At 38.8% G+C, this 25,321-nt stretch overlaps 1 protein-coding gene across 3 annotated transcripts in view; it reads right to left on the bottom strand.

The window, feature by feature from the left end:
• syt1a (synaptotagmin Ia) overlaps positions 1–25,321 on the bottom strand; it is a 228,141-nt gene that overhangs the window by 72,126 nt on the left and 130,694 nt on the right. The window lies entirely within an intron of this gene.

The raw sequence follows: 25,321 nt of genomic DNA, 5'->3' as shown, positions 1-25,321 counted from the left end.
GAATGAAAGCAGCTGTGTAAACACCACGTCCCACACACATACTCCTGTACGAAATTGAAGCCTGTCATATAACACTCACACAAAGGCTGCACTGACCTTGCACACTGAGAGTCAAAAGTTTCAAGGCATCTTGCGTTCTTTTCCCTATAATGTTCTATTTTCATGGTTATTTTACAGTTAAGACTAGGGCCCGTTCATCGGGAGCCATTTAAGTTATTTGTGGGAAATCCCTTTAATTATTTTAATTAATCTCTCAGAAATCACAGAAAACTTATCAGTATATCTCAATATAGCAAAAAGTTTTAGGGAAGTAGAATGCTAGCAGTACAGCTACTGAGTGTTAATTGGTTAGCATTACTGCTACTGATTAGTTGGCTAGCATTACTGCTGCTGAGTGTTAATTGGTTGGCATCACTGATGCTGAGTGTTGATTAGTTAACATTATTGCTACTGAGTGGTTGGCTAGCATTACTGCTACTGAGTGCTAATTGGTTAGCATTATTGCTATTGATTGCTGATTGATTGGCATCACTGATGCTGAGTATTGATTGGTTAGCATTACTGCTACTGAGTGCTGATTAGTTTGCATTACTGCTACTAATTGGTTGGCCAACATTACTGCAACTGAACGCTAATTGGTTAGCATTACTGCAACTGAACGCTGATTGGTTAGCATTACTGCAACTGAATGCTGATTGGATAGAATTATTGCTACTGATTGCTGATTGGTTGGCATTACTGCTACTGATTGCTGATTGGTTGGTGAGCTGATCAGATCACTGGCTGAATAAAGCAGTTTGCATTAACTGGGATGGTTATTGTACATAAGACACTGTTAGAAAGTTTGAAACTAGAGTTCAAAGCATTCAAAATATGACTGCAGTGTTGAAATGATTTATACCGTTCTGTGTTGAGAAAACAAGCCGATTTGTAGGTATAAAACGATTAAGCACTTACAAACTAAAATTTTACACTAAGACTCCATAGAAACCCACTTATTTTAGACTCTCTATGGGGTGCCCATTATTGTTTGACCAACCTGAAAACCATGACACCAGACTAAAAATATTTCAGTAAGACTACCTGAAAAAGTTCAGTTGGCATTAATAGCTACTTGCTAATCATTTGCTTACATTTTGCACTGCCACCTGCTGTTTAGAAAGGTAAATAAATATTTAGCCCTGCTGAAGGAGAATGAAGACAGGAATGAAATGTGGGAAATGCATTGACACATGATATGTATGTTGACATTGTCTAAATTATTTTGTCTTTTCCTGTTTCACTCTTTTGCTTTCTCAATCCCTCCCTCTCTTCCTCTCCTCTTTTTTCTTTCTTTTCTTCTCTCTTTCCATTTTTCTCTCTTTTAATCTCTCTGTGTATCTTTCTCTCTCTCTCAGTTTTTTTACTTCAATCTTTCTTCTCCCCCCCCGCTCTCTCTCTCAATATCTCCCTCTTTTCTCTCTCCTCTTTTTTGTCCTCATTTGTCTTTCTCTCTTTTGTCTTTGGCCCCTCCCTTCTCTGTCTCTCTCTCTATTCTCTCTCTTCAGTGATTGAAGTTCAATCTATCTCTCTCCATTTCTCTCTCTCCCTTTCAATCTTTCCCTATTTTCTCTCTCGATCCTTCCTCTCTCACACCTTCTTATTTCTTTCACTCAGTCTCTCTCTCTCTTTGTTTTATCTTGATTTGTGTTCTTGTTTTTATTTCTTTCTCTCTTTCTTTTCTGTTTTTCTTATTCTCTCACTGTCTCTCTTGCTCTCTCTCAGCTTCAACTGCTTTATGAACATTTTTGAAGTTTTCTTGTCTCTCCCACCTTTGGACCAATTTATTGGAAACGGTTCCCACCCACTGTCCAACTCCTCTGTAATCATTTGTGCTCAAACTCATCTATAATTACCCCACTGTACCGTTACACACTCAGCCGGAATAATCACACACTGGGCGAGTTCAGGAGCGACTCAGGATCATACAGTCATAAAGATTACTGAAGTACTGGAGCGGATTCTGAACGCTGTTTTTGGATTGGCTGGGTTGAATTGTTGTTAGTCAATAATGTTTTTTCAAAGTTGATTACATTCTATTTTTTTCCCATCTGTGATCCTCTGTGTTTTGGCGCTGGGTTAGGTGAGTGTGTGTGTGTGTGTGTGTGTGTGTGTGTGTGTGTGTAGTCATCGTCTCTCTGCAGGAGGTTGGCTGTAGAGACAATAGATCTTGTTATTGCCGCTGTTCTGGGCAGGTTGTCATCATCACGCTCATATCGCTATGGTGACAGCAGGGATAATGGCTCATGGTGCATATGGAGTGTGTGTGTGTGTGTGGGTGGGTATGTGTTTGCTGTGTTTTATGTGTGTGTGTGTTTGTGTTTGAGTTTAACGATGACGTATCGTTTTACGATGACAGAAATTTTGCACTTTGAATGCAGTCACATTGACGCAGATGAGTAAGTGTGAATCTGACCTTTATTTTAGTAAAGCAGACAGCTGAACAGTTTTTCAACTTTTTTTCCAGTTTATGACGCCCTTTCGGAATGATTTACCTTTGTATGGATGTAAATAAGGAAAGTGATGCACTGAATTCATATCATTCAAATGTGCACAACATTTCTCCATGAATCAAATATATTACATCAACACAATTAATGATAAAAGTAAGTAAATGCAAAGATAAAAGTGTGTTGATGTAATATACTTAATCCATGTGGAGAAGATCTCAATTCAGTGCATTACTTTTTTCAGTTTATACTTTATTAGAAACCCCTCCTGACCTCAGGCTATGCCCTAGAAGAAGGGTGCCCAAAGTTTGGCTCACAGATGTTTGATTTGACCTATTAGAGAGGTACCATAACCACAACACCTCACCAAAGGAGAGAACTTATTCCTTACTAAATTCTAATTTAAAATTTTATTTCATGGGTATTTTAGAAATAAAATATAGGGTTATGTAATAAAATACATTTTAAAAACTTGATTCAAAACCCCAATTTGTAGATTGTATTGTCATTTTGAACCTCAGCCCACCACAAATATTGTCGCCCCAAGACAAACATTTGGGCACCCCTGCTCTAGCCCTTTATCAGCGGTCACTTTCCAACGACAGAGATGGTCTTGGCTGGGTGGACCAATGTGCACTGATGCGGAAATAATGGACTTATAAGGAAGGGGTTCATAATAAAGTGTCCAATGAGTGGAAGTACAAGGTAGGTGTTTCTAATAAAGCGGCCAGTGAGTAGGAGTACAAGATAGATGTTTCTAATAAAGAGGACAGTAAGCAGAAGTACAGGCTAGATGTTTCTAATAAAGTGGCCAGTAAGTGCAAGTACAAGGTAGGTGTTTCTAATGAAGTGGGCAGTGAGTGAAAGCACATAATATGTGTTTCTAATAAAGTGGCCAGTCAGTGGAAATACAAGATAGATGTTTCTAATAAAGTGGCCAGTAAGTGAAGGCGCAAAATACATGATTCCAATAAAGTAGACGGGTTAGTTGCGTAATTACGTATTTTAGAGCATCACACTGTATTACACACCTGTTCAAACTGGGATTGATAATTAGCTGATGATTTAGACCAGGTGTGGTTAGAGGTGGGCAAATATTAAAGTGGCACTGAGATACACTGTAGGCCAACAGTTGGTTATGTGTAGTTACTTCTAATATGATTAGTTGCTTATGTTCGAACACATGAGTGCATAGCATCTGTGTAATCAGTCCTTTCACCAAGCCTTAAATGAACAGTTTGGCAACCCAGCTTAGCTCAAATATAGCTTGGATAGTACATGGCTTTATCCATGATTTTTTAGTCCTGTCTACCAAACCACTGTTTTTCACATGACATCACTTTGCTTTGAGACGCTGTCCATGCCAATCAGCCTCAAAGAAAACAAAAGCACTGGCCTTGTAATTCTCTGAAACTCTGAAAACACAAGGTCACTTTGCAGGAGGAAGAATACGCCAAGGATTTCAGTCTAAATCTGGTCAGCATAGAGCGGAGGCTAACATGTCTGAAGGTTTTCTCATGCTAATTTCCCCTTGAGTCCAGAAAAAGACAGAAACAGAGGGAGAGCACAAGAGAGAGAATATCATAATGGAATATAAGGAGAAAGTACTCAAATTTAGTTTAAGAAATAGACAATTTCAGAAGTGTACTGGGGAGGGACCATCATCTACGTCTGCAGTGAGACACTGCTGAGATCATAAAATGTGCTGTGCCTGTCATATAAACTAATAGGAGCATTTAAACTCCAAACTGCTCCTAGCAATTATTCAGTCTAAAACTCCTGCACTACTCCAGCGTTTTGCAAATCACACTGACATTTCTTTAATTATTCTGAGAAATAAACTAATCTCAAATGACTAAATCACAATTCAATGACAATGTCACAGTTTGATTCAAAACTCAAAAAGAAAGTCCTTGTCTGATTCCAAATTCAAAGGGGAATGACTCAGTCTGACCCAAGATGTAAAAAAGACAAACAACAAAGGTTGTAGTCTGATTTAAAACTTAAAGAAAGTTTATTACCCAGGTCCTTTTTTCTTGTGAACAGCATACAGTCCCATTTTCATCATAGATTTTTTGACATTGCTTTATTGACTTAAAAATTTACATTTGTATTGTCAAAGCTTTGCAACAAGCACTGTATTGGTGGCTGTTATATCACACATTTTTCTCATTACAGACTGTCACCTGTCCAGGATTACCCTGGATTGTTCAGGTTTTTGGTTGCCTGTCCAGGACAGAAATGCATTCCAAAATGTCCCGAAATCCACGCGTCTCCTTACGGAGTTTAACTGCTTCTTTTTATCCAATCAAACCATTTGTATACAAAGAATGGGTTTGATTGGTTCAGATTACCCTAAATGTAGGGACAATTGTTTGGAAAATTGCACGGCTGGTGACATGTTTAGGCACCAGGTAGCACTGCAACATGATGACTGAGAAGATTGGACTCTGCAGCTGAACTGATCTTTCAACCTAACCCTGTAGCATGAGCGCAGCTAGTCATCCACTGAATTTAATAAAACATCAAGCCACTAATTGAATGTCACTAACCTGCTCGTAACATTTTTTTGTATTTTTTTTATACACCATTTGAAAATTCCAGTTGTCCTTTGTATTGTGAGATGATGTTCATTGGTCCATTCATCGGGAAATATTTACTCAATGTAAAGGGCAGCTGTAATTTTAAACTGGTGTAAAACATTACACCAGTTTAAAATTACAAAGATTACAAACAGCTACAATACACGTTGCTTGTGGCAAAGCTCTGTCAATCCAAATGTAAATTCTTAATGATGTTGATAAACTAAATATTAAATTGATTTGAACTGAAGAGAGAGGAATGTAGAGACAGAGAATGTGAAAGAGAGAGGGATGTGGATGGAGAGAGAGGGATGTGTAGACAGAAAGGGATGTGTAGAGAGAGAACAGGATGTGTAGAGAAAGAAGAAGTTCGTGGCTGGAGGAGGTTTGAGCATCATCAGGACTGACAGCAGCTCCTGGTGACACTTGAAATGAGACGTGCAGTTTCAGGAGCCGAGTGTCATTCTGGGCATGTGGGTGGCTGGCAGGCCCACTGAACTATGGGAAGACTGAGGAGGACATTTGTGTGTGTATATGAGTGTGTGTGTGTGTGTGTTTGCCTGTTTGCTACCGTGCTCTCTCTGAATGGACCTAATGCACACCTGTAAAGTTTAGCTTGCTTTCTGCAGAGTGAGTCAGAGTTTTACATAAAAGAACTGCCACAAAAAGACCTGTAATTACTCATACAAGGTAGGAGCTACAAAATAATGTCCATTAGGCTAAATTTGCATTTACCGGGACAAAAGAAAGAGTCTTCAATTAAATGCCAAAGCAGCATGAGTGAGCCCCAGGGGGTGGTCATGGTCTCAGTGTAACAATCAGCTGCAAAGTGGTGTTGCTAAAGGTCCCTCCATATCAGTCAAATCAAAAAAAAAAAAATTGGTGTCCATCAAACACAAACATTTTTCAACAAACTTCATCATTCTCCAACAAACTACTATTTTTCAAGAAACACCATCCTCCACTAAGTACCATAATTATTCTGCCAAACACCGTCATTTTCCAACTAATGCCAACATTCTCTAAAAACCAGTTATTTGCTATCAAATACCATCATTCTCCATCAAGCCCCAATGCTCTAAAACAAACACCATCATTCTCTAACAAACACCAGCATTCTCTAAAAACTTTATCATTTTCCAAGAAACACCATCCTCCACCAAGTACCACAATTTTTCTGCCAAACACCATCATTCTCCAACAAATGGCAACATTGTCTGACAAACACTATTATTTGCCAACAAACACCATCATTCCCCATTAAATACCAATGTTCTAAAACAAACACTATCATTCTCTATCAAACACTATCATTCTCAAACAAGCACCATGAGTTTCAAAGACCAAACACAAACGTTCTCCATCATTCTTCCACAAACACCATCGTTCTTCAACAAACACCATCATGCTCAACCAAGTACCATTAGATTCAGACAAATACCAACATTCTCCAAGAAACACCCTCTTTCTCCAACAAACTTCCAAGAAACACCATCCTCCACCAAGCACCTTCATTTTCTGCCAAACACCATCATTCTCAACCAAGCACCATCATTTTATAACACCATCATCCTCCAACAAACACCAACATTCTCCAGCAAACACCATCATTCTTTAACAAACCCCATCATTCTTCAACAAACACCATCATTGTGTAACAAACCCCATCATTCTTCAACAAACACTATTATTCTTCAACAAACATCATCATTCTTCAACAAACACCACAATTCTCTACCAAGCACCATTGGATTTAAACAAATACCAACATTCTCCAACAAACACCATCATTCTCCAACAAACACCATCATTCTCCAACAAACACCCTGTTTCTCTACCAAACACCATTCCTCTCTGTCTCTTACAACACTACAAGAGCTCATGGTATAGTTATATTTTATCCTAAAAGCTGTAAGTGGAGAAGGTTGGAGTGAATTGAGGTTTACTTGTGTTGTGAGAAGCACAAAAGCATCTTTGAGCTTCTCACTGGGGGATCCTGCCACAAGTCCCAGATCATATCTCCATTTCAAGTGAAGTCAATACTTGCCCTTTCTCACCTTTTTCAGCGTCCTTCAGACTGATACTGAATGATTAATTATACACACACACACACACACACACACACACACACACACACACACACATACACACACAGTTATTTACTGATGTGAACGGATATTACAACTCGGTGGTGACCTTTAACACAATGGCCAGAGAATATCTGTTCTGCTATTCAAAATAAGCACCCTCTGAAGTCGATCTATTTCTCATCAGCACAAACAGCTTAGTGAATAGAGCCCCGTCTCTCTATTGTATAAGAAACCAGCGCTTATGAATAAAACTACAAAGAGAAAACACTGACGTACAGATGAAGGCAGCAGATGACAAGTCACCCAGCTTTTTGTAATAATTTCTGTTGATCTATTGTAGGTTAAATACATTCTGGTAACAACAGAACCTAATCAAAATATTGTTCCCCTCAGTTCAGCTTGATTTTACTTGTATCGGCTTTTATAATAGACTTGGCCATTAGGCAGCCTGTCCATACATGTAGATACAGGCCCCTAATGAGCATCAGTGAGGGAAACAGTGTCAGGAAGAACTCCTAAGAACATGAGGAAGAAACACTGAGAGGAATCATGTCTCAAAAGGAGAAACTCCGAACAACATAAACAGGAACCAAGACCCGAAAAGAACCCCCCCTCCACCCCACAACAGCATGAGGAACAACCACTGAAAGGAAGACTCCAAGGATTAAGATACAAGTAGGATACAAGTAGGACAAGTTTGCAAGGGAGATTAAACTGAGATTATCTGTTGTATCATTTCATCTTGTGCTCACATCAAAATCGAACAGGTTCCAGAGACCCATTTCCACCATGTCTGGCCTCGCTATGAAGCTGTAGGAAGGTGTTAAAACCCTTACCCAATTACCGCTCCACCAGACAGCACAGTATGTCTTTCACTTTTATTCTCCTCCTCCTCTCTCATCCCTCTTTCTCCCTCTCTCACTCTCTCCAACTGTGTTTCACACTCCACTCTGTCATTCCAACTCCACAGCAGCCACTGAAAGACCCACCGCTTATCCCCTGCAGTGAGAGCCATCGCCTCCTGCCTGTTGGCACCACTTTCTGCATTCGGTGCCTGAATGCTGGCGGTTTTGGTTGGACTGTCACAGTTTCATTTTCAGGTGGTCCAGAGGGTCGTTTCTGCCTTGTTCTGGCAGCAGAGATGGACTCATATTAAAAATTGGACTTTTGTTCAGACTGGCCCACCACAATCAGGCAGACACCAGCCATTCTTGAACTCTTCAGTGTGCACTCATTGGTTATTTTATTTAAATGGGAAGTCTATGGATTTTTCCAAATTTCTGCATAATTAAATGATTCAAATGTTAATAGTGATTTAGAGGAGTTTGATGTGAATTGTTTAATTCTAAAGAAACGTATGGTGAGGATAGGAACCAAATGTCAGAAGAGCTTAATGTTTCTAATAGCTCCCTCACAGACAGTTATTATGAAATGGTTATGAATACACTGCCCGATGCCAGAGGCATTGCTTTATGATAGTTTTGTGAAGGGTTTGGACTGAAATACATATTTTTTTAAAAATGTACCGCTATTTTCATATTCTGCCCTGTGATGGACTGGCGACCTGTCCAGGGTGTATCCCGCCTTCCGCCCAATGACAGCTGGGATAGGCTCCAGCACCCCACTGCAATCCAGAAGGATAAGCGGTTTAGATGGCGTGTGTGTGTGTGTGTGTATTTTCATATTATTAACATTGCATAACGCAAAAGACACATGTAGGGTCATTGGCTGTTTTGGATAATAAAATAAAGTGGCTATATTTGTGTTGTATCATTGAGACACTCAGTTCCTATCAGTGTAAAGAAATCTCAATCAAAGCATTCTAAATGTCTCTGTTAACAACTAATGACTGTTTACATTCTTATATAGAAATTTTGAAAAATCGATGCAATCTTCCTTAAAATACCTGCATTGTACCTACATCACTTGCGTGCTAGCTAAAATATGAACTAACAGTACCCAGGCAATTTATATTTATTCGTAGGTTGGAATAAATCAGGTATTTTGCTAATATTTTAACTGGCATGCTGCTTCAGTGATACAATGGTTGAGCTGTATAACAGTTACAAACAATTATCACATAACCAAGTAAGACAACTGCTGTTTCCTTGCTAGCTAACTAGCTAAGTACCTGAATATGGCCAAATTAGCTGGTCAATTTGTACTCTTAAACCTTCAACTCAGCCTTTACTGTTACTAATGTGTCTTCTAGTGAAATTTATTGCTTTCTTACTAGAAAAAAACAGCATAGACCAGCATGACTGGTCACCAGCAAAACCAGCATATGTTGTATTTTGGAAGCTGGTATGCTGGTCATCCAGAGTAAACCAGCAACCGACCAGCACCAGACCAGTATGGAATTCATGCTGGTGTGTGCTGGTTTTTCAGCACTTAGCATTAGACATTGTAAACAAGCTGCTATGCTTTATCACAGGAGTGCACAAATCCAGTCCTGGAGGGCTGGTGTCCAGCACAATTTGGTGATTTACACTCATCTATTAACTGCCAGGTTTAGTGGGTGTGTTAAGGTAGGGAACCCTCCACACTATGTTAGACACCAGCCCACCAGTACCGCAGTTGCGAACTCCTGCTGCTACAATCCCTCACTCTAAAGATGTCGAAATAGTAAACTAAATTTGTGGGCATTTTGCTGCCTCTTTCTCAAGGGATTACATTTCTTCATATTGTTGTCTCATTTTTCACAGAGGTATACTTTCTCTCATCAGTTTTCTCTTCTCTCTGTGCATTTTGGTGGACCGGGAGGGGCTTATTAACAGATATCGTTAAAAAGATGTGTTTACTTTTATCTCAACCAGATATCTTAACACAGTCTGTATGTTTACACAAAAATATGTTCCAAGAGATTAAAACACTAAATACGTTAAAATACCAGTAACACACAAAAAGGTGTTTTATTTTTGAGGGTGTAGGTGAATTGTACGATTTGACGATAAATAAAATGTCACACAGACACAGTTGTTGTAAACTGAACGATAATATTTTGTTGATGTAATGTGTTTTATTCGTGTGCAAATGATGTACACAATCAAGTAAATTCACATTTTTCAGTGTGTGTGTATCTCTCTCTGTTTGTGGACAGACAGTACGGCCAACAGACAGAGCAGCCCACCGGGAATACTCCCAAAATTCCCAATGGTCAGTTCATCCCTGCTTGGCAGAGAAAGGGATATGGCACAGCTTTTCTGTGTGTGGAAATGTGGAGGCTGCCAAATCACCCAGACGTTAACCTCCAGCCATGTAGCTGGGCGAGGCACTGTAGGGGTGTATTCTAGGTCCATTTCTGTTGCGTGTTGTTTCATCATCTGGAACCTTAATGCAGCCTAACCCCACACCATGGTTTCTCCAGCAGGGCTTAAATGAACTCATGGGTCTCTGTCTTCACATTTACAGTCAGAGCTCAGTGAAGTGTTTAATTATCAATTACATCCACTTAGTGAGAGCTGACGTCCGTTTGTCACCGTGATGTGCCACTTCAGTATATCTGCTGTGTGTTAAAGCATAAATACATTCATAATGCAATCAATGAAAGGCAGTGAGCTTTAAAATACACAGCGGAGGTTCAGTGATTAGTGAATTTGCTGAATCTCAAACGACGAATCAAAGGATGAACATATTCCAAATTGAATGCATCAAAACCATGTGACCTTTCGCTCCATGTCAAGAAAAGGACACTCCTACTATATAGGGTTATCACCATTAATGAAAACTAATAGTAAAACAGAAAATGGGAAAAAATAAACGTGTGGACTGTACTAAAATAAAAAAACAAAACAAAAAGTAAACACTATGATACACAATGCAAGAAAAATGAAATGTTCTGCTTCGATCATGAAATGCTCTAGAAAGCATAGAGCAACGTCATACTGACAGTACACGCTTAATAATTTCCTAAATTGTTGCTTGGCATTGGTTCTTTGATGTATTGTGCTAGGAAAAACATTGGTACTGGAACCTGTACATTTTATGGAACTTAATTACAAAAATGGCACTTTTTCCATTGAAAGTTTCTTCACGGAACTTAAAGTGTTTTTTCTACACAATCTTAAAAAGGATGGCTCTTCAAGGGTTCTTTAGTAAAGACAATGATTCTCTAAAAAACCATGAACATTTAAAGAACCACCTGCATGCTTTCCATGGCGAAACTGAAAAGGATTCTGTGTAGCACCAAAAAGGGTTCTGCTGTTGTTAGTATGTCACACCTGTACTAATAGAAGAACCCATTTTGGTGCTATATAGAACCCTTTTAAAAAATGTTTTTACAACACAATCTCTATCAATCTGAAGAACTATTTCACCATGTAAAGAACCATTTGAGCATGCAAATGGTTTCTTGATTATTCATGGTTCTATATAGAACCATTTTCCTTCCTAAAAGAACTCTTGAAGATCTCTTTTAAAAGTGTAGCACTGCTTTGTGGATGCCTTTATTTTGAAGATTGTATATCTCCTGTGTGGTTTTGCAGGGTGTCTCTACAGAGCAGGGGCAGTGGAGCTGGAGCTGGATGCAGGTCCATTACCTCGCTGATTGGTCCTGCGAGTGAGGGATGGAGAGAGTGACTTTGGAAAAGAGCTTTTCCTCTCGCTCCTGACATCCTAGTTGGTTAGCTTAATGAATTCTCCCATTGGGCAGGTGATAAAGCAGGTATTCAGACTCAAATCTCAACCCTCAGATTAAGAGTGTGTGACAAGTTCACTCTCTTAGGACAAGTCTAACAACAAACACTTCAGACAAGCTCAGGAACAAACCTGCATCTTAGACTGTTTACTAAAGCACTAGAGTACTTGGTTTTAGTTCAAGCAATAGTTTCAAGATACAATCAAATTTACACAATTTTCCACTATTACTCCAAAAGTAGTCTTTTAGCCAAGACATGTCTGGTGTCTGAAGTTCTGAACCTCTGGAGCTACGAGGCTTAAAGCTTATTAGCACCATGCAATTTAGCATTGTACAAATTACATGCCTAAATCATCACACAGTATGGAGATATTATGTAATCTCAAATAGACTATGAGGTTTCTGACACTGTATGACACACTGTAATCTATAAACATGGACAAACACATTATCATAGCTGAAAACAGTAGCAGCCATCTTGAAGGCTGATTTTTGTCTTTGTAACCATGTCAGAAATCATATAAGCAAGACTATCTGAGAATACTTAACAACTCAACACTGTTTGAGGGGAGTGTGTGATGATTTAAAGTCACACTAGCTTTTTCTCAGCTACATTTTGTGAGTGAAGTGATATGAATTTCAGTGGAAGTTGCTGCAATGAGCACTTTTGCATCACAGATGTCTGGAGTGAATAAATTTTACAAGCAAAACTTCACATCAAGTTTAGTTCACACTGACCTTCATATAGCAGTATTGAAAATCCAAAATGAAGGAGGTGTTAATGTTTGTAGTGTATAAGCACAAACCTTACATTTTCTTCTCAATGGGCTATAAATAAATACATCAGCCCTGATGAAAAAAGACATAGGCCAGGTTTCCATTCAAACATTTCACAAATGATATGTGCAATTACACAATTTTGGCAGAAAAAAAGGCAAATTAAGTCGTGTTTCCATCCACTACAGTTATGCAAAGAAACTTTAGATGATGTTGGACACTATGATTAAGGGCTGTACCGAAACAAGCAGGATGGAGAGATTTAACTCAGCTTTTGCTTCAAGTAGAATTGTCTTTACAACCATTTGTCATTTTTTACAGCTGTGTTTTTTGTAGCTCAGAGAAGCCAGGCAGGAGAGCAATGGCCCACCTGATGAGGGCTAAAAAAAATCCACCTTACATCTGAGAACACAAATGCCTCAGATAGTTCTAGGAGCATAGAACCAACTTGCAAATGAGCTTTGATTAGGCATTTCAGAATGTTCAAAAAGCTATGTGCCACAATCGGACCATCTGTAGGGCCAATCATTTCCCACTTACTCGATACGCCAGAATCTATTAAAAAAAATCCCCTTTCCCATCACCCTTTTTTGCATTTCAGCTTTAGTGATATCCTAACTTCTCCATCCTAGAATAAAACTCTTTTTGTAACATTTGGGTGTTTTTTCAAATTTTGAAAATGCGCAAAAATGGAAAAAATTGCGCAAAAAAAACTTGGAGAACGAAAAACCTGCTACAGTCAACTGAGAGATTGTCTTTGATGGTGTCTTTACACTACCTTTTTGTTTTTATTGCTTAAATTAGGGGGTTCAGCAGCTTGCTAACTGCTAGGTTAGCTGCTTGGCAAAATGCTACATGCCAGTTACCCTACTGCTGCCAACCAGGCCAGTTACCCTTTTTGCTACAACTTATTGCAGCGTTATTCTTTCACAAGCATATAATTGTCTGGCATAATTATCTTTACTGTTTTTGGTTTTGATAAGTTAGCTAGCTTGCTAAATGCTACAAAATGGAGGATTATTTTTCATTTAGTTTTGGTCTAGCTGCGATAATGCCTGCTTTGCAAACTGCTCATTTCTTGTATGATTGCAACTGTAAGCATGCAGTTAGCACAATGCTATTTAGTAAGCTAATCAGCATTACGTGTTAGCTACATTAGCCTCATAGCTCCAGTGTAAAACTTAAGAAGCAAACTTCACTGATTGACTAGTGGTGGAAGTGTGTACTGTTGATTTTCCAATGAGCTGTCGCTTTAAATGTATACCATGCTGGAGCTGGCGATGACTGATTGGATGTAAAGTTCAGCACTAATGATTATCCGAGGCAGGCTTTAGGCATCTGGCATTCGTGAAGGGCATCGCTTAGAGATAATCAGTTTAAAAAGGGCCAGAGCAGGAAGAGGCTAATCATGTGTAATTGTCTTGTCAAATAGCAGATCACGTACACAAAAAGGCAGAGAAAAAGAAAAGAAAAGCAAAGAAAAACAAAGAAAACTTTAGAAAGAACAAGAGAACAAGCCTTGGATTGATGCTAGTGCTACTAATCGATGGTATTAATCAATGACAGAGCGCAATATAGAGAGAGAGTAAGGGAAAAGAGAGAGAGAGAGACACTCAGAGAGAGAAACAGACAAAGTGACAGAAAAAAAAGATAGTGAGAAGACACCGATAAAGAGAAAAGTAGAGATAAGAAGACAAAGGAGAGAAAGAGAATGAGGAGAGAGACAGAGAGAAAGAAGAGAGCGAATGTGTGTGTGTGTGAGAGAGAGAGAGAGAGAGAGAGAGAGAGAGAGAGAGAGAGAAAGAAGGAAAAGAGGAAAAGGGAAAGAGAAAAAACAGAAAGGAGATAAAGAGACAAAAGACAAAAAGAGAGACAGAGGAAGAAAGAGAGAAAGACAGAAAGACAGAAGGGGAGAGAATTTGGCCTGCATGCAGAATTGATCAAGGTTTTTGGATGGTGGTGGAGTGAAGGGAGAGAAAAAAAGCACAAGTTGCTTCTGTTGGTCAGCCAAGCAGAAAATGACCGCGCTAACAGTAGCAACCAGAAAAAACTGTGGTTGAACACTCACTGGCCCCTTTATTAGAAACACCTACCTTATAGGTCACTACAAAGTTGTACAGTTACAAACTATGGCCCATCTTTTGCTCTACCTCCCTCCATTCTATTCATCATTAGTCCGTTTCTGACCACAGGACTTCTGTTGTCCAGATATTATTTGGGTGGTGGATCATTCTCAGCTACATTTTACATGGTAGTGGTCATGGTAGTGTGTGTGGTGCTGGTGCAGGTCTATCAGACACAGCTGTGTTCCTCAATTTTTTACACACATCAGTGTCACTGCTAGGTTGAGAGTGGACCACACCCAAAATATCCAGCCAAGAGCAGCTCTGTGGTCAGAAACTGACCATTAATGAAGGGTTAGAGGATGACCAACACAAACTGTGTATTAACAGATGGACTACAGTCTCCAGCTGTACATCAGCAAGATGGAGCTACAAGAGAGATGTTTCTAAGAAAGTGGCCAAGGTGTTTATACAAAAACTCCAGAAGTTGTAAAGTAGATGTAAAAAATATTTACAGTAAATTAGTGGTTATGTATTTAGCTGGCAGTGTATACTCCTACATCTACAGAGAGTGTGTGTGTGTGTGTGAGAGAGAGAGAGAGAGAGAGAGAGAGAGAGAGACAGACAGTGACAGTGACAGATAAAGAGAGAAACTGAGAAACTGAGTCATCATCAAAGTGAGTGAAAGATAGAAAAGAGTGACAGAAACAGAGAGAGAACAGTAGAGATAAAAAGATTGAGTGATAGAAAGAGTAGAGAAAGAAAGACAGGGAAAGAACAGAAAGTGGACAAAGAGAGAGAGACAGAGAAAGAGAAATAATGATGAACAAAGAATAAGAAAGTGAAAGAAGAGAGAAAGAAAAAAGAAAGAAACAGAGAAAAAAGGGAGAAAGGGAGAAAGAGAAAGGGACAGAAAGAATGAGAGTGAGATAGGGAGGTAAAGAGAAAGGGAAAGAGAGGGAGAAAGATGGAGAGATAAAGGGAGAGAAAGCGATAAAGAGAAAGGGAGGCCAAAATAGAAAATGGAGAATGAAAAGGAGAGAGACCGAGAGATAGGACAGAGAGCATGAGAGAGAGAGAGCGAGAGAGAGAAAGAAAGACAGAGAGAGAGAGAAGAGAAAGAAAGATATATATATATAGAGAGAGAGAGAGAAAGATGAAGAGAAAGAGAGAGACAAAAATATAGAATATAGAATAAAGAATAATAATAAAAAACAGCCAATGTAAAAAGAAAATAGATAGCAAAACAAAAAGGAGAAAGTGAAAGAAAACAGAAAAAATAAGAATAAGGATGTCAGAGAAAGTGAGGGAAAGAAACAGACGAAGAGGAGAGAAAGAGTGAGAGACTGAGAGAGAGAGCGAGAGAGAGATTTAGAGGGAAGGAGAGAGGGAACAGAGGCTGAAAGAGATCACACAGAAGTCACACAGATGGAGGTGAAGTATTGATGGTCATTTAAACTCCATTTGAAACGCAGCATGTTTGTAAGTGAGTGACACTCTGTGTCGACCACAGTGAGGTGTGTTTTTCCGTTATTACAGATAAGACAGTTCAAAATTGCTTCACAGTGAGAATAAACTAATAATCATAACAAGGACTCTTGTTTTGATCCAGAGGGAGCTCTAACAGTATAATTGCACTACAATGAAATGGAGAGAAAAAAAGAAGTGAACTAAATTAAACACAGTGAAAGAGAATAAATTGTTCGCTCGTGCCGCATCAAACAATTAACAGCACTTTATTAACTTTATTTGATTGTGTGATGGTTATCAGGCAACTGCCGAGAAAAAACGTAACACAGCAGAAACCCTACGTCTCATTTTTAAATGGTTCCATTTACATAATCAAAAATGCAAGCGTTATCTTAAAAGGAACAGCAGAAAGATTAAGTAACTGTATGTACTGCATACTGATGTACTCCACTAGTGATAGTTGCGCAGAACGGACACTAATCTGCATAAGAACATTTATTTAGCTCTTATTTAGAGTTTGGTTTGTGTTGATTTGCTTCACTCTGTAAACAGTGATGCCTTACATAAAGCTTTTAAACAGGATCCGCTTGCTAGAGGTTTTACTTTTTTTAACTAGTTTTTTATTTTTTCCCTTTTGTCAATTTTTATTTTTCATATGATTTCTGTAAAAGGGAAAAATGGCAACGAGGCACAGACTTCATATTTCACAATTTCTTGGATGGTAGATGGGAAGTAATGTATATGGCAAAAACAAAGCTGTGGTAACACTTCCCTTTTTCCCTGTAACATAACATTGACACAGCCATATCAAAAACATGTCATGGTAGATGTCATATGCTGTCATGAGCTGTTAGAGCTGATTGTCTACCAATATAACAGCGTCATGCTACCTCTACCGGTAACTGTCATGACAGATGTCATAATATTTGAGGTCATGATGGCTGACTAGAGCACACAGCCAAAATGAGCATTGACATCAAACATTATGACATATGTCACTACAGTTATCAGAAATGTTAAATTCACACTGTTATATCACTGAACAAAGTCTGTCATGACAAGTCATGACAGCATATTTATGGCATCATTATGTTAATGTTATGTAGCAGGGTTCAAGTAAAGTGTTCCTAAAAAAGGTTTGCTCATGTCTTCTTTGAACTGACCACTGTGCCACCCCAGGTCAATATAAAGACCTGTGTAGCGCTGTCGCCTCACAGAAAGAAGGGCCTGGGTTTGGTTCCCCGTCCGGGCGACCAGGGTCCTTTGCATAGTTTGCATGGTCTGCCTGTGTCTGCATGGGTTTCCTCCCACAGTCCAAAGACATGCAGCCAGGTCAATTGGACATACTAAATTGCCCCTAGGTGTGAGTGTATATGTCTGTGTGTCTGCCCTGCGATGGACTGGCAACCTGTCCAGGTTGTTTCCCGCCTTCTGTCCAATGACCGCTGTGATAGGCCCCAGCACCCCCCACGACTCAGAAGGATAAGTGGCTTAGATAATATAAAACACATATACAATGTGCATCACTATCATCACTGTTGGAATCTCAGATTTCTTTTACTGTTCCTTTAATTTGTTAACCAGTTTTATGCTTAATGGATCAATAAAAATGCGCTAAAATTATTTGGGTATAAATTTTGTTCTGTTAACTTCCATTCACAGGAAAGAATGTTTTTCATTTTCCTGTAAAGTTACCATTTTGGTAATGTGAGGTCTTTTCACAACAGCAACAATATACAAAATAACTGTAAATACTCTGTTCCTCCCTTTAGACACATACACACACTTTTTACTGAAAGGACAGGACAGAATAGACTTTTTTCCCTCGTAATAATGTGTGTGTGTGTGTGTGTGTGTGTGTGTAAAGTGAAGTAAGATAAGAATAAGCCGTCCTAGGCCTCTCCTGTCCTGTGGCAGGTTTTAACTTCGCTGAAGGCAATCTCCAGAGTAATAGCAGTGGAAAAGTTATTAACCCTGCTTTACTGCGAGGCCACTGCTACTCTATTTAGCCCATGCACAAAGATTTCCTCCCCTTTTTCAATTACCTCTCACTGAGGACAAGGGGAAAAAGCCCTAAATATGACAGCTTTGTTGCTTGCAAGTTGCATTTAAGAGCAGCAATTCTGTAGCTTATGGAAATGAGTGACCCAAGTGGCTTTCTGTACTGTGCAGTGCTCCTCAATACAATTTAAATTTCCATCCAAGTTGAAAACACACAAAGGGGATTAGGACCAACTGTCCATCCGTCTTCATTCAAAACAAACAAGTTATGGCATCTCAGCCCTATTGAGAATCGCTACTGCTGATGCAGTCGCTAAATTGTTTCTGTATTCTAACTTTATATGCCGTTTTGAGGCTTTGGTCCACCGGTGGACCCTCGCCATTTAAGGGGTTAAGCTTTTTAACACAAAATGAAAGAATTGATACCAAACTGGGGCCCAAGAAAAAAAAAAACGATCACTTGTTGGAAGAGTGGAAGTTGTTGGTAGAGCCATCAGTTCCTCCTCTCTCACATTTGTCCTGTCCATCATATTAGCTCTATTGTTTTGATTGGTAGGGGGTATGTCCCTTCTACCGTAAGCACAATTACAAACAGCTTTTCAAAAGGAATGCTATTTTTGACACACTGACATGTTCTGGTCAAATCCAATGAATTTGTTTGGTCGCTCTGAGATCAGGGACAAGACGAAATGGAAGAAATTGAATAAATGAGTAACAACGACGTTATAACTGCAGCAAATCTTAAAGCATTAAAAACAAGCAGATCAACTATAGGAGTAATCATGACAACATATCTCATAGATCGGTCAGCCTCCACAAGACAAATCCAACTGACTGTTAAAAATTTGATGTGGTGTCACAGTCTGTGAGTTTTAAACTTGATGTCAAAGATGGCATTAATGTGTGTGTTCTCAAAACTTGACCTGTGTTTTTCGTCTACAAACGTCACCTCACTTGAGCAAACATTCATCATCATGTGCTGACCCAACCCAAATTGGGCCACGACCTATAGTTGAAGAAGCACTAGTGGAACATACTGTCTGGAATGTAAGACTTACTCCTTTACTAGCTTTACTCTGGTAAAAATGCTGTTCTTGGCTAAAATCAACCTGGAGGAAGTGGAGAAAGAAGTGAATCTGAGAAGGTTGAGGCTTCTTGGGTTAACGCTGTAGCAGACAAATCCAGATATCCTCTGGTAGCACACTAATAATACACTAATGCAATTTACTTTGCTAACTGTTGAATTCGATCAATGTTTGTTCTCTAAATGTAGGCAAGGTTGAATTTCTGACTTAGAAACTCAGTATATGCACCATGCAGGTCTAACCTGGTCTATGCTAGTTTATGCTGGTCTGGTGCTGGTTTATCATACGAGCATCCAACACACAACATATGCTGGTTTTGCTGGTGACCCTGGCATGCTGGTCTATGCTGGTTTTTCTAGCAGGGGTAGCATATAACCAAGCTCATACAAGCATAAAAGTCCTCTCATTATCATGCATGCATTTAGCACAATGCTAATAGGAGGCATATAAGCTTTTCCTTTTTTCACTACCTCTTAGTGAGGACAAGGGGAAAAAGCCCTGAATATACTGCTTGCAGGACATGATTAAGCGCAGCAATTTTGCAGCTTCCTTTATGTTAGTAAAAGCTTCCTTTCCTTTGTTAGCTACATTAGCCTCGTACCTCATATACAAAACTAAACACCACACATGTCTTGACTAATGGCCCTGCTGGAAAAACCAGCACAGACCAGTATAACTGATCACCAGCATATGTTGTGTTTTGGATGCTGGTATGCTGGTCAAACAGCATGACCATGCTACGTGACCAGCTAACCCAGAACCAAGACCGGCATGAACCACCAGAAAACCAGCTTAGACCAGCATGCTGGTCTGTGCTGTTTTGTTTTTCAGCAGGGCTGTAACCAAGCCTACATGTAGCCTAGACTAAAAGCTAGCCCATAAAAATCAACTCATTATTGTGACAGTGCTCAAACCTTAGCTCATTAAAACCTATTAGTCATCCACTGTGGGAGGTGCAGATCGCAGGCCGAGTAATTGAAAGCACAGAAACCCAAAACCTTTACAAGGATTACTGGGGAAGAGGTATTTTTGAGAATAACATCTGATATGGAACAGGCTTCGAGTCAAGACTTGATGTTTGAGTCTATCTGTGTGTGTGCTAGAGTTGCTTAGCCTTTGGCAGACAGGTGAGTCATTGAGTGAGAGAGACACATTGTTTGCCCTAGTCTACCAGTGAGGGGAAAAAAAACACACCCGCACACATTCATTTTTTATTTATTTATTTATTTATTTATTTATTAAATTCTTATTTTTTTCAGTTATAAAAATGAAACATGAAGGTTTTGTAAGCTTTTTCCAAAGTCAGGAGCATTTTGTTGGTCCTGTAGGTTAGCGCTGGTGTGCTTTGGACATGTTTTGTCATGAAAATGTAAGAAAGCAAAGACCTAAAGCAGCACTCACAGTGCCTTGCCTCTTTTCTTGCTAAACATGAACTTTAACTGGCCAGTGAATGAGGAGGGAATGACTGACAGCTCCAGCTAAAGCCCGTCCACCTTTGATGTTCGGACATGGCGAAGCTCGGCCTAAGAGGAACTAACGGATCTTGTCGGGTCAACGAGGAAACAACATAAGGTTAAGAGTCTGGCTTAGGGCCACAATGGACAGGACTAAAGCCAGGATCTGACAGAGAGAAGTGTGTGGTGATTGACGTTTCTGGCATACAGCCAGCGATCCAGTGCAATTCACAGCCGACCGCTAATGCTAATCTGTGGCAGTAGTAGTAAAGCAACAGTTTTGTGAAAAAAATACACAACTTTCTCCATTACTTCAAAGGGCCAAGATTGTGTGACATGCTATTATGTGTAAAAATGGTTTAGGCTTCTGTTACTTTTTCTTAGCTATGTAGCAAAGTGAAAGTAGCATTTTGTCCATTCAGATTAACAAAAGTGTTATAATAATAATAATAATAATAATAATAATTTTATTTATATAGCACTTTTCATGCCAGTGGCAGCTCAAAGTGCTTTACAGACAGGTGATAAAACATAGTTATAGAAAAGATCATTAGTACTTAATTAGAATCAGAAGAAAATGAAGAAGATTGAATTACAAGATAAAAACCATGAGACATTCAGTTTTAGTTAAATGCTAATTTAAAGAGATACGTTTTTAGGTGCTTCTTAAAAGTGAGCACTGAGCTTGACTGTCTAATAAAAGGTGAATTGAGCTCCACAGTTTAGAAGCAGAATAACTGAAAGAGTCTCTCCATGTTTTCTGTATTGTACAGAGGTTGTCTGTAGAAGGCCACTATCTGCAGATCTTAGATTGCGTGCCGGAACATAAACAGACGGACACTCTGTGATGTAACCAGGTGCTAGGTTGTTTTGAGCTTTAAAGACTAGTAGCAGAACCTTGAAATCTATCCTGAATGAGTTGTCCTGAGTTATACGGTGTCAGAAACTACACAAGCAAGTCTCAGGTTAAGGGACAAATAGATGCAGATGAGGTTGAATGAATAAATGATGAATGAAATGATTTAGGAATGCAATTTAAAGGATGCTAATTAACATGCAACCAAGCTTCCTTTATTGTTAGCTACATTAGCCCTCATAGCTCTAGTGCAGAAGTGCATAGAAAAACAGACACCGAACATGTCTTGGCTGATTTGGGATAAGGAGGAAAATGAAGTCAATTTAAATATTCATCAGCCAATTGCTTTAATAAATGGCACTTCTTTGTAACAACCATTTTAAAACATCCACTTATGTTTCTACTCAGCAGTGTGCTTGTACCCTGCAACCAGATGACTCACAAAAACCCAGCTACAATCACGACGGGTCACAAATCTCTCAACACTCATGTTTGTTCTTCTTTGTCTGATGCCTGGAGTGTTTTATTGACTTCAGGCGACTGAGCTAAGTCTCCATTTTGTGACACATTTTGCTGCCATTTTACGATGCTGTGGTTACATAGTTGTGTGGTGTTTATAATAGAGAAACGAGTCCTCTATTCTGCCATTATCAGTCAAAGAAAGCTATTAAATGATGGAAATTACTCAAATAACACCCACTCAAAGCGCCATAATGACAACAAACATCAACATTTTCATAATCATTATTACAACAAGCTAAACAGCAAACCTCCTCCACTGATACTGATGCAGCCATGCCAACTCCAATGTCTTAAAAAACCAAGTCTTTGGTAAACTGTGGGCTAATGTCATACAAGAGCATTGATTGAGGTCGTTTATTGACTAATATCTTCTATTCTAGTGTATAGTTCTGTTTACAGGCTACTACATTCTGTTCTAGTGTATAGGAGTGTTTATTGAGGTTGTTTATAGACTAATATCTCATATTCTGGTATATAGGAGTGTTTATTTAGGTTGTTTATGGAATAGTATCTTCTATTCTAGTGTATAGGAGCATTTATTGAGGTTGTTTACAGGCTACTATATCCTATTCTGGTAAATAGAAGTGTTTATTATGATTGATTATGGACTAATATCTCCTATTCTAGTGTATAGTAGCATTTATTGAGGTTGTTTACAGGCTACTACATCTTATTCTAGTGTATAAGAGTGTTTAATGAGGTTGTTTATGGACAAATATCTCATATTTTGGTGTATATCAGTGTTTATTGAGGTTGTTTATGGAATAGTATCTTATATTCTAGTGCATAGGAGCATTTATTAAGGTTATGTACAGGTTACTGCGTCCTATTCTATTGAATATGAATGTTGAGGTTGTTAATGGAATTTTTCCTCATATTCTAGTGTATAGTAGTGTTTATTGAGGTAATTTGTAGACTATATTCTCCCATTCTATTGTAAAGGAGTGTTTCTTGAGGTTGTTTATGGACTTTTCTTATTTTAGTGTATAGAGGCATTTATTCAGGTTGTTTTTGGAATCATTTATCCTATTCTTGAGTATAATAACATTTATTAAAGTTGTTGATAGACAAATATGTAAGAGCTATAGTACTTAATGCAAATTAAGACAAATAAACAAATGTATTGATTTGGCAAAACTCAAATGCAAATGTATGCAAAAGTGCATTAAAGGCCTTAATATATGTCAGAAATAGTTAAAAACATATTATAAGGAATTCCAGTAAAGCTCAGGCCATTTGTGTACAGGAAGGACGAGTTGGCTTGTAAGAAAAATGACAGAGTAAAGAATAAATGAAGCTAGAATAGTGATAGACATTTAAGACAATTATAGAGAGACAGAGAGCAGAGAGAGAGAGAGAGAGAGAGAGAGAGAGAGAGAGAGAGAGAGAGAGAAGGCTAGGGAGGTAGAAGAAAAACAGGAACAGCAAACAGAGAAAAAGGAGGAACATAAAAAAGAGAGAGAAGGAAAGAAATTGAAAGAAAAGGGGTTGGGAAGAGGAAAAGGTGAAATAGAGGAAGAGGAAAAGGTGAGAGAGGGTAGAAAAGAGGAAAAAGACAGACAAAAAGGAAAAAAGAGAGGGGGAGAGAAGGGGAGTAAGAGGGGGAGTAAGAGAAAAAGAAAAAAATGAAAAGCTGGCTCAGGGCAAGAGGAAAGAGGAGCTCAGAGGAAAAGATGAGAAGTGACAAGGTGAAACAGAGCATGATGGGATATCTCTCTGGGACTGGGCTGTATATGAGGTTATGTAAGGAAAACTCATTTATAAACTCATCCATGGAGAGGTGAGCACTGCTAGAGTTTCAGCTTCAGCTCAGTGGAAAAAATAACCTAGCTAGAACGGAGTTCTGTTCTGGGGAAATGGAAGCTACATGACTACACCAACAGATAAACACGAATAATCAACTTATGCTTTTTACAGTGGAATGCAAGTGGATTTTCACAATTTTAGCATAATTTTAGCATAAATGGAGATGTAAACAAAGTCATTCAAAATAGTTTAATGTCAATAAGTTTCATTGTCAAGAACTTGTTTTTACACTGGTGGTGATGAGAACAACGAGTCACAATGTCTACAATACAAATGTAGCCATTTTATTTACTAACTAATACTACCAGTTAACCTACATGTGTCCTCTGAGTTTTATTTGTGATATTGATAATGATAGTGTTAAATCAGACAAGAAGTTTCCTTTGGAAACTATTGTGCTTAACTTTTTAAATTGTTAAAATATGTTTTAGATCAAAACCTTTTTGGTTGTTTTTGCTCATTGTGTTGTCTCAAATTTAAATACGTAGTTTAGTCAAAAATGCTAATGTTGCTCATAATAAATGAAAGTAAATAGCCAAAAATTATAAGGATGAAAATATCATCATGCTAACTGATGCCAGCTTGTATTACTAGTTGGTAGCCACCAATTAGCAATACAGAAACACTATCATGCTAACTGGTGGCTCCTGTATACAGAGTTGGTCACCTGCAGTTACCTTTATCAAAATACTATCAACCTGACTGGTGGCTATTAGCTTGTATTCAAACATAGTTGCCACCTGTATTCTTGTTAGTAGCCTAACGTGACCAGATGTCCCCGTTTTCCAGGGAGAGTCCCCATTTTTGGTGGCCTGTCCCGAGCAATGTGCCCGTTTTTAACTGTGAATTAAAAACACACTGGAAAGTCAGACCTGGGCTGATCCAGCAGCCAGTATTTAATTCCTATTTAGTGCACTATGTAGGGAGAAGGGAGACATTTGAAAATCAGCCCCAGCATCAGGGTTAAGGGGCGCCATTAGGTTGGTGCTATATAAGACTTGTGGTGGTAATTTGGTGACCAAAAAGTACGTATAAATGAAGGTTTTTGCTTTAAACGGTGCTGTGTTATGTGTTATGTTCGTTGTTATATGACAGGAAGTATACAGCGACGGGTGACTGAACATTCTTTTCCTCATTCAACAGTCAATGGTTGCTTGACAATGATACCATACTCTAAAGGAACTATATTTCTTGGTGGAATCCTTGTTTATGTCCATCATTATTACTAATAACTGAGTGTTGTGTATTTTATCGTATTTGGCCACTGTTTTAGAAAAGCAATAAGGTTATTGCTTTACTCCACCACTTGCCAAGTTGCCAAGTTATAGAGAAAATGGCAGAAAACTGCAGACAACTGGCTTAGACTACCTTCAATTGTTCATTGGAAGCTGATACTTATGAGTTTGGAGGTCTTAAGTATAATACGAGATGTGTTCAAGTGGTTTTGGTCGAAAACAAAATGCACAGCCTGTAAAAATCGTTTTTTGTTT

The sequence above is a fragment of the Colossoma macropomum genome, unplaced genomic scaffold (assembly GCF_904425465.1).
Source record: "Colossoma macropomum unplaced genomic scaffold, Colossoma_macropomum, whole genome shotgun sequence".
Lineage (NCBI taxonomy): Eukaryota > Metazoa > Chordata > Actinopteri > Characiformes > Serrasalmidae > Colossoma > Colossoma macropomum.
Note: the sequence above shows the minus strand (reverse complement) of the source record. Positions and strands in the feature narration are given on the sequence as shown.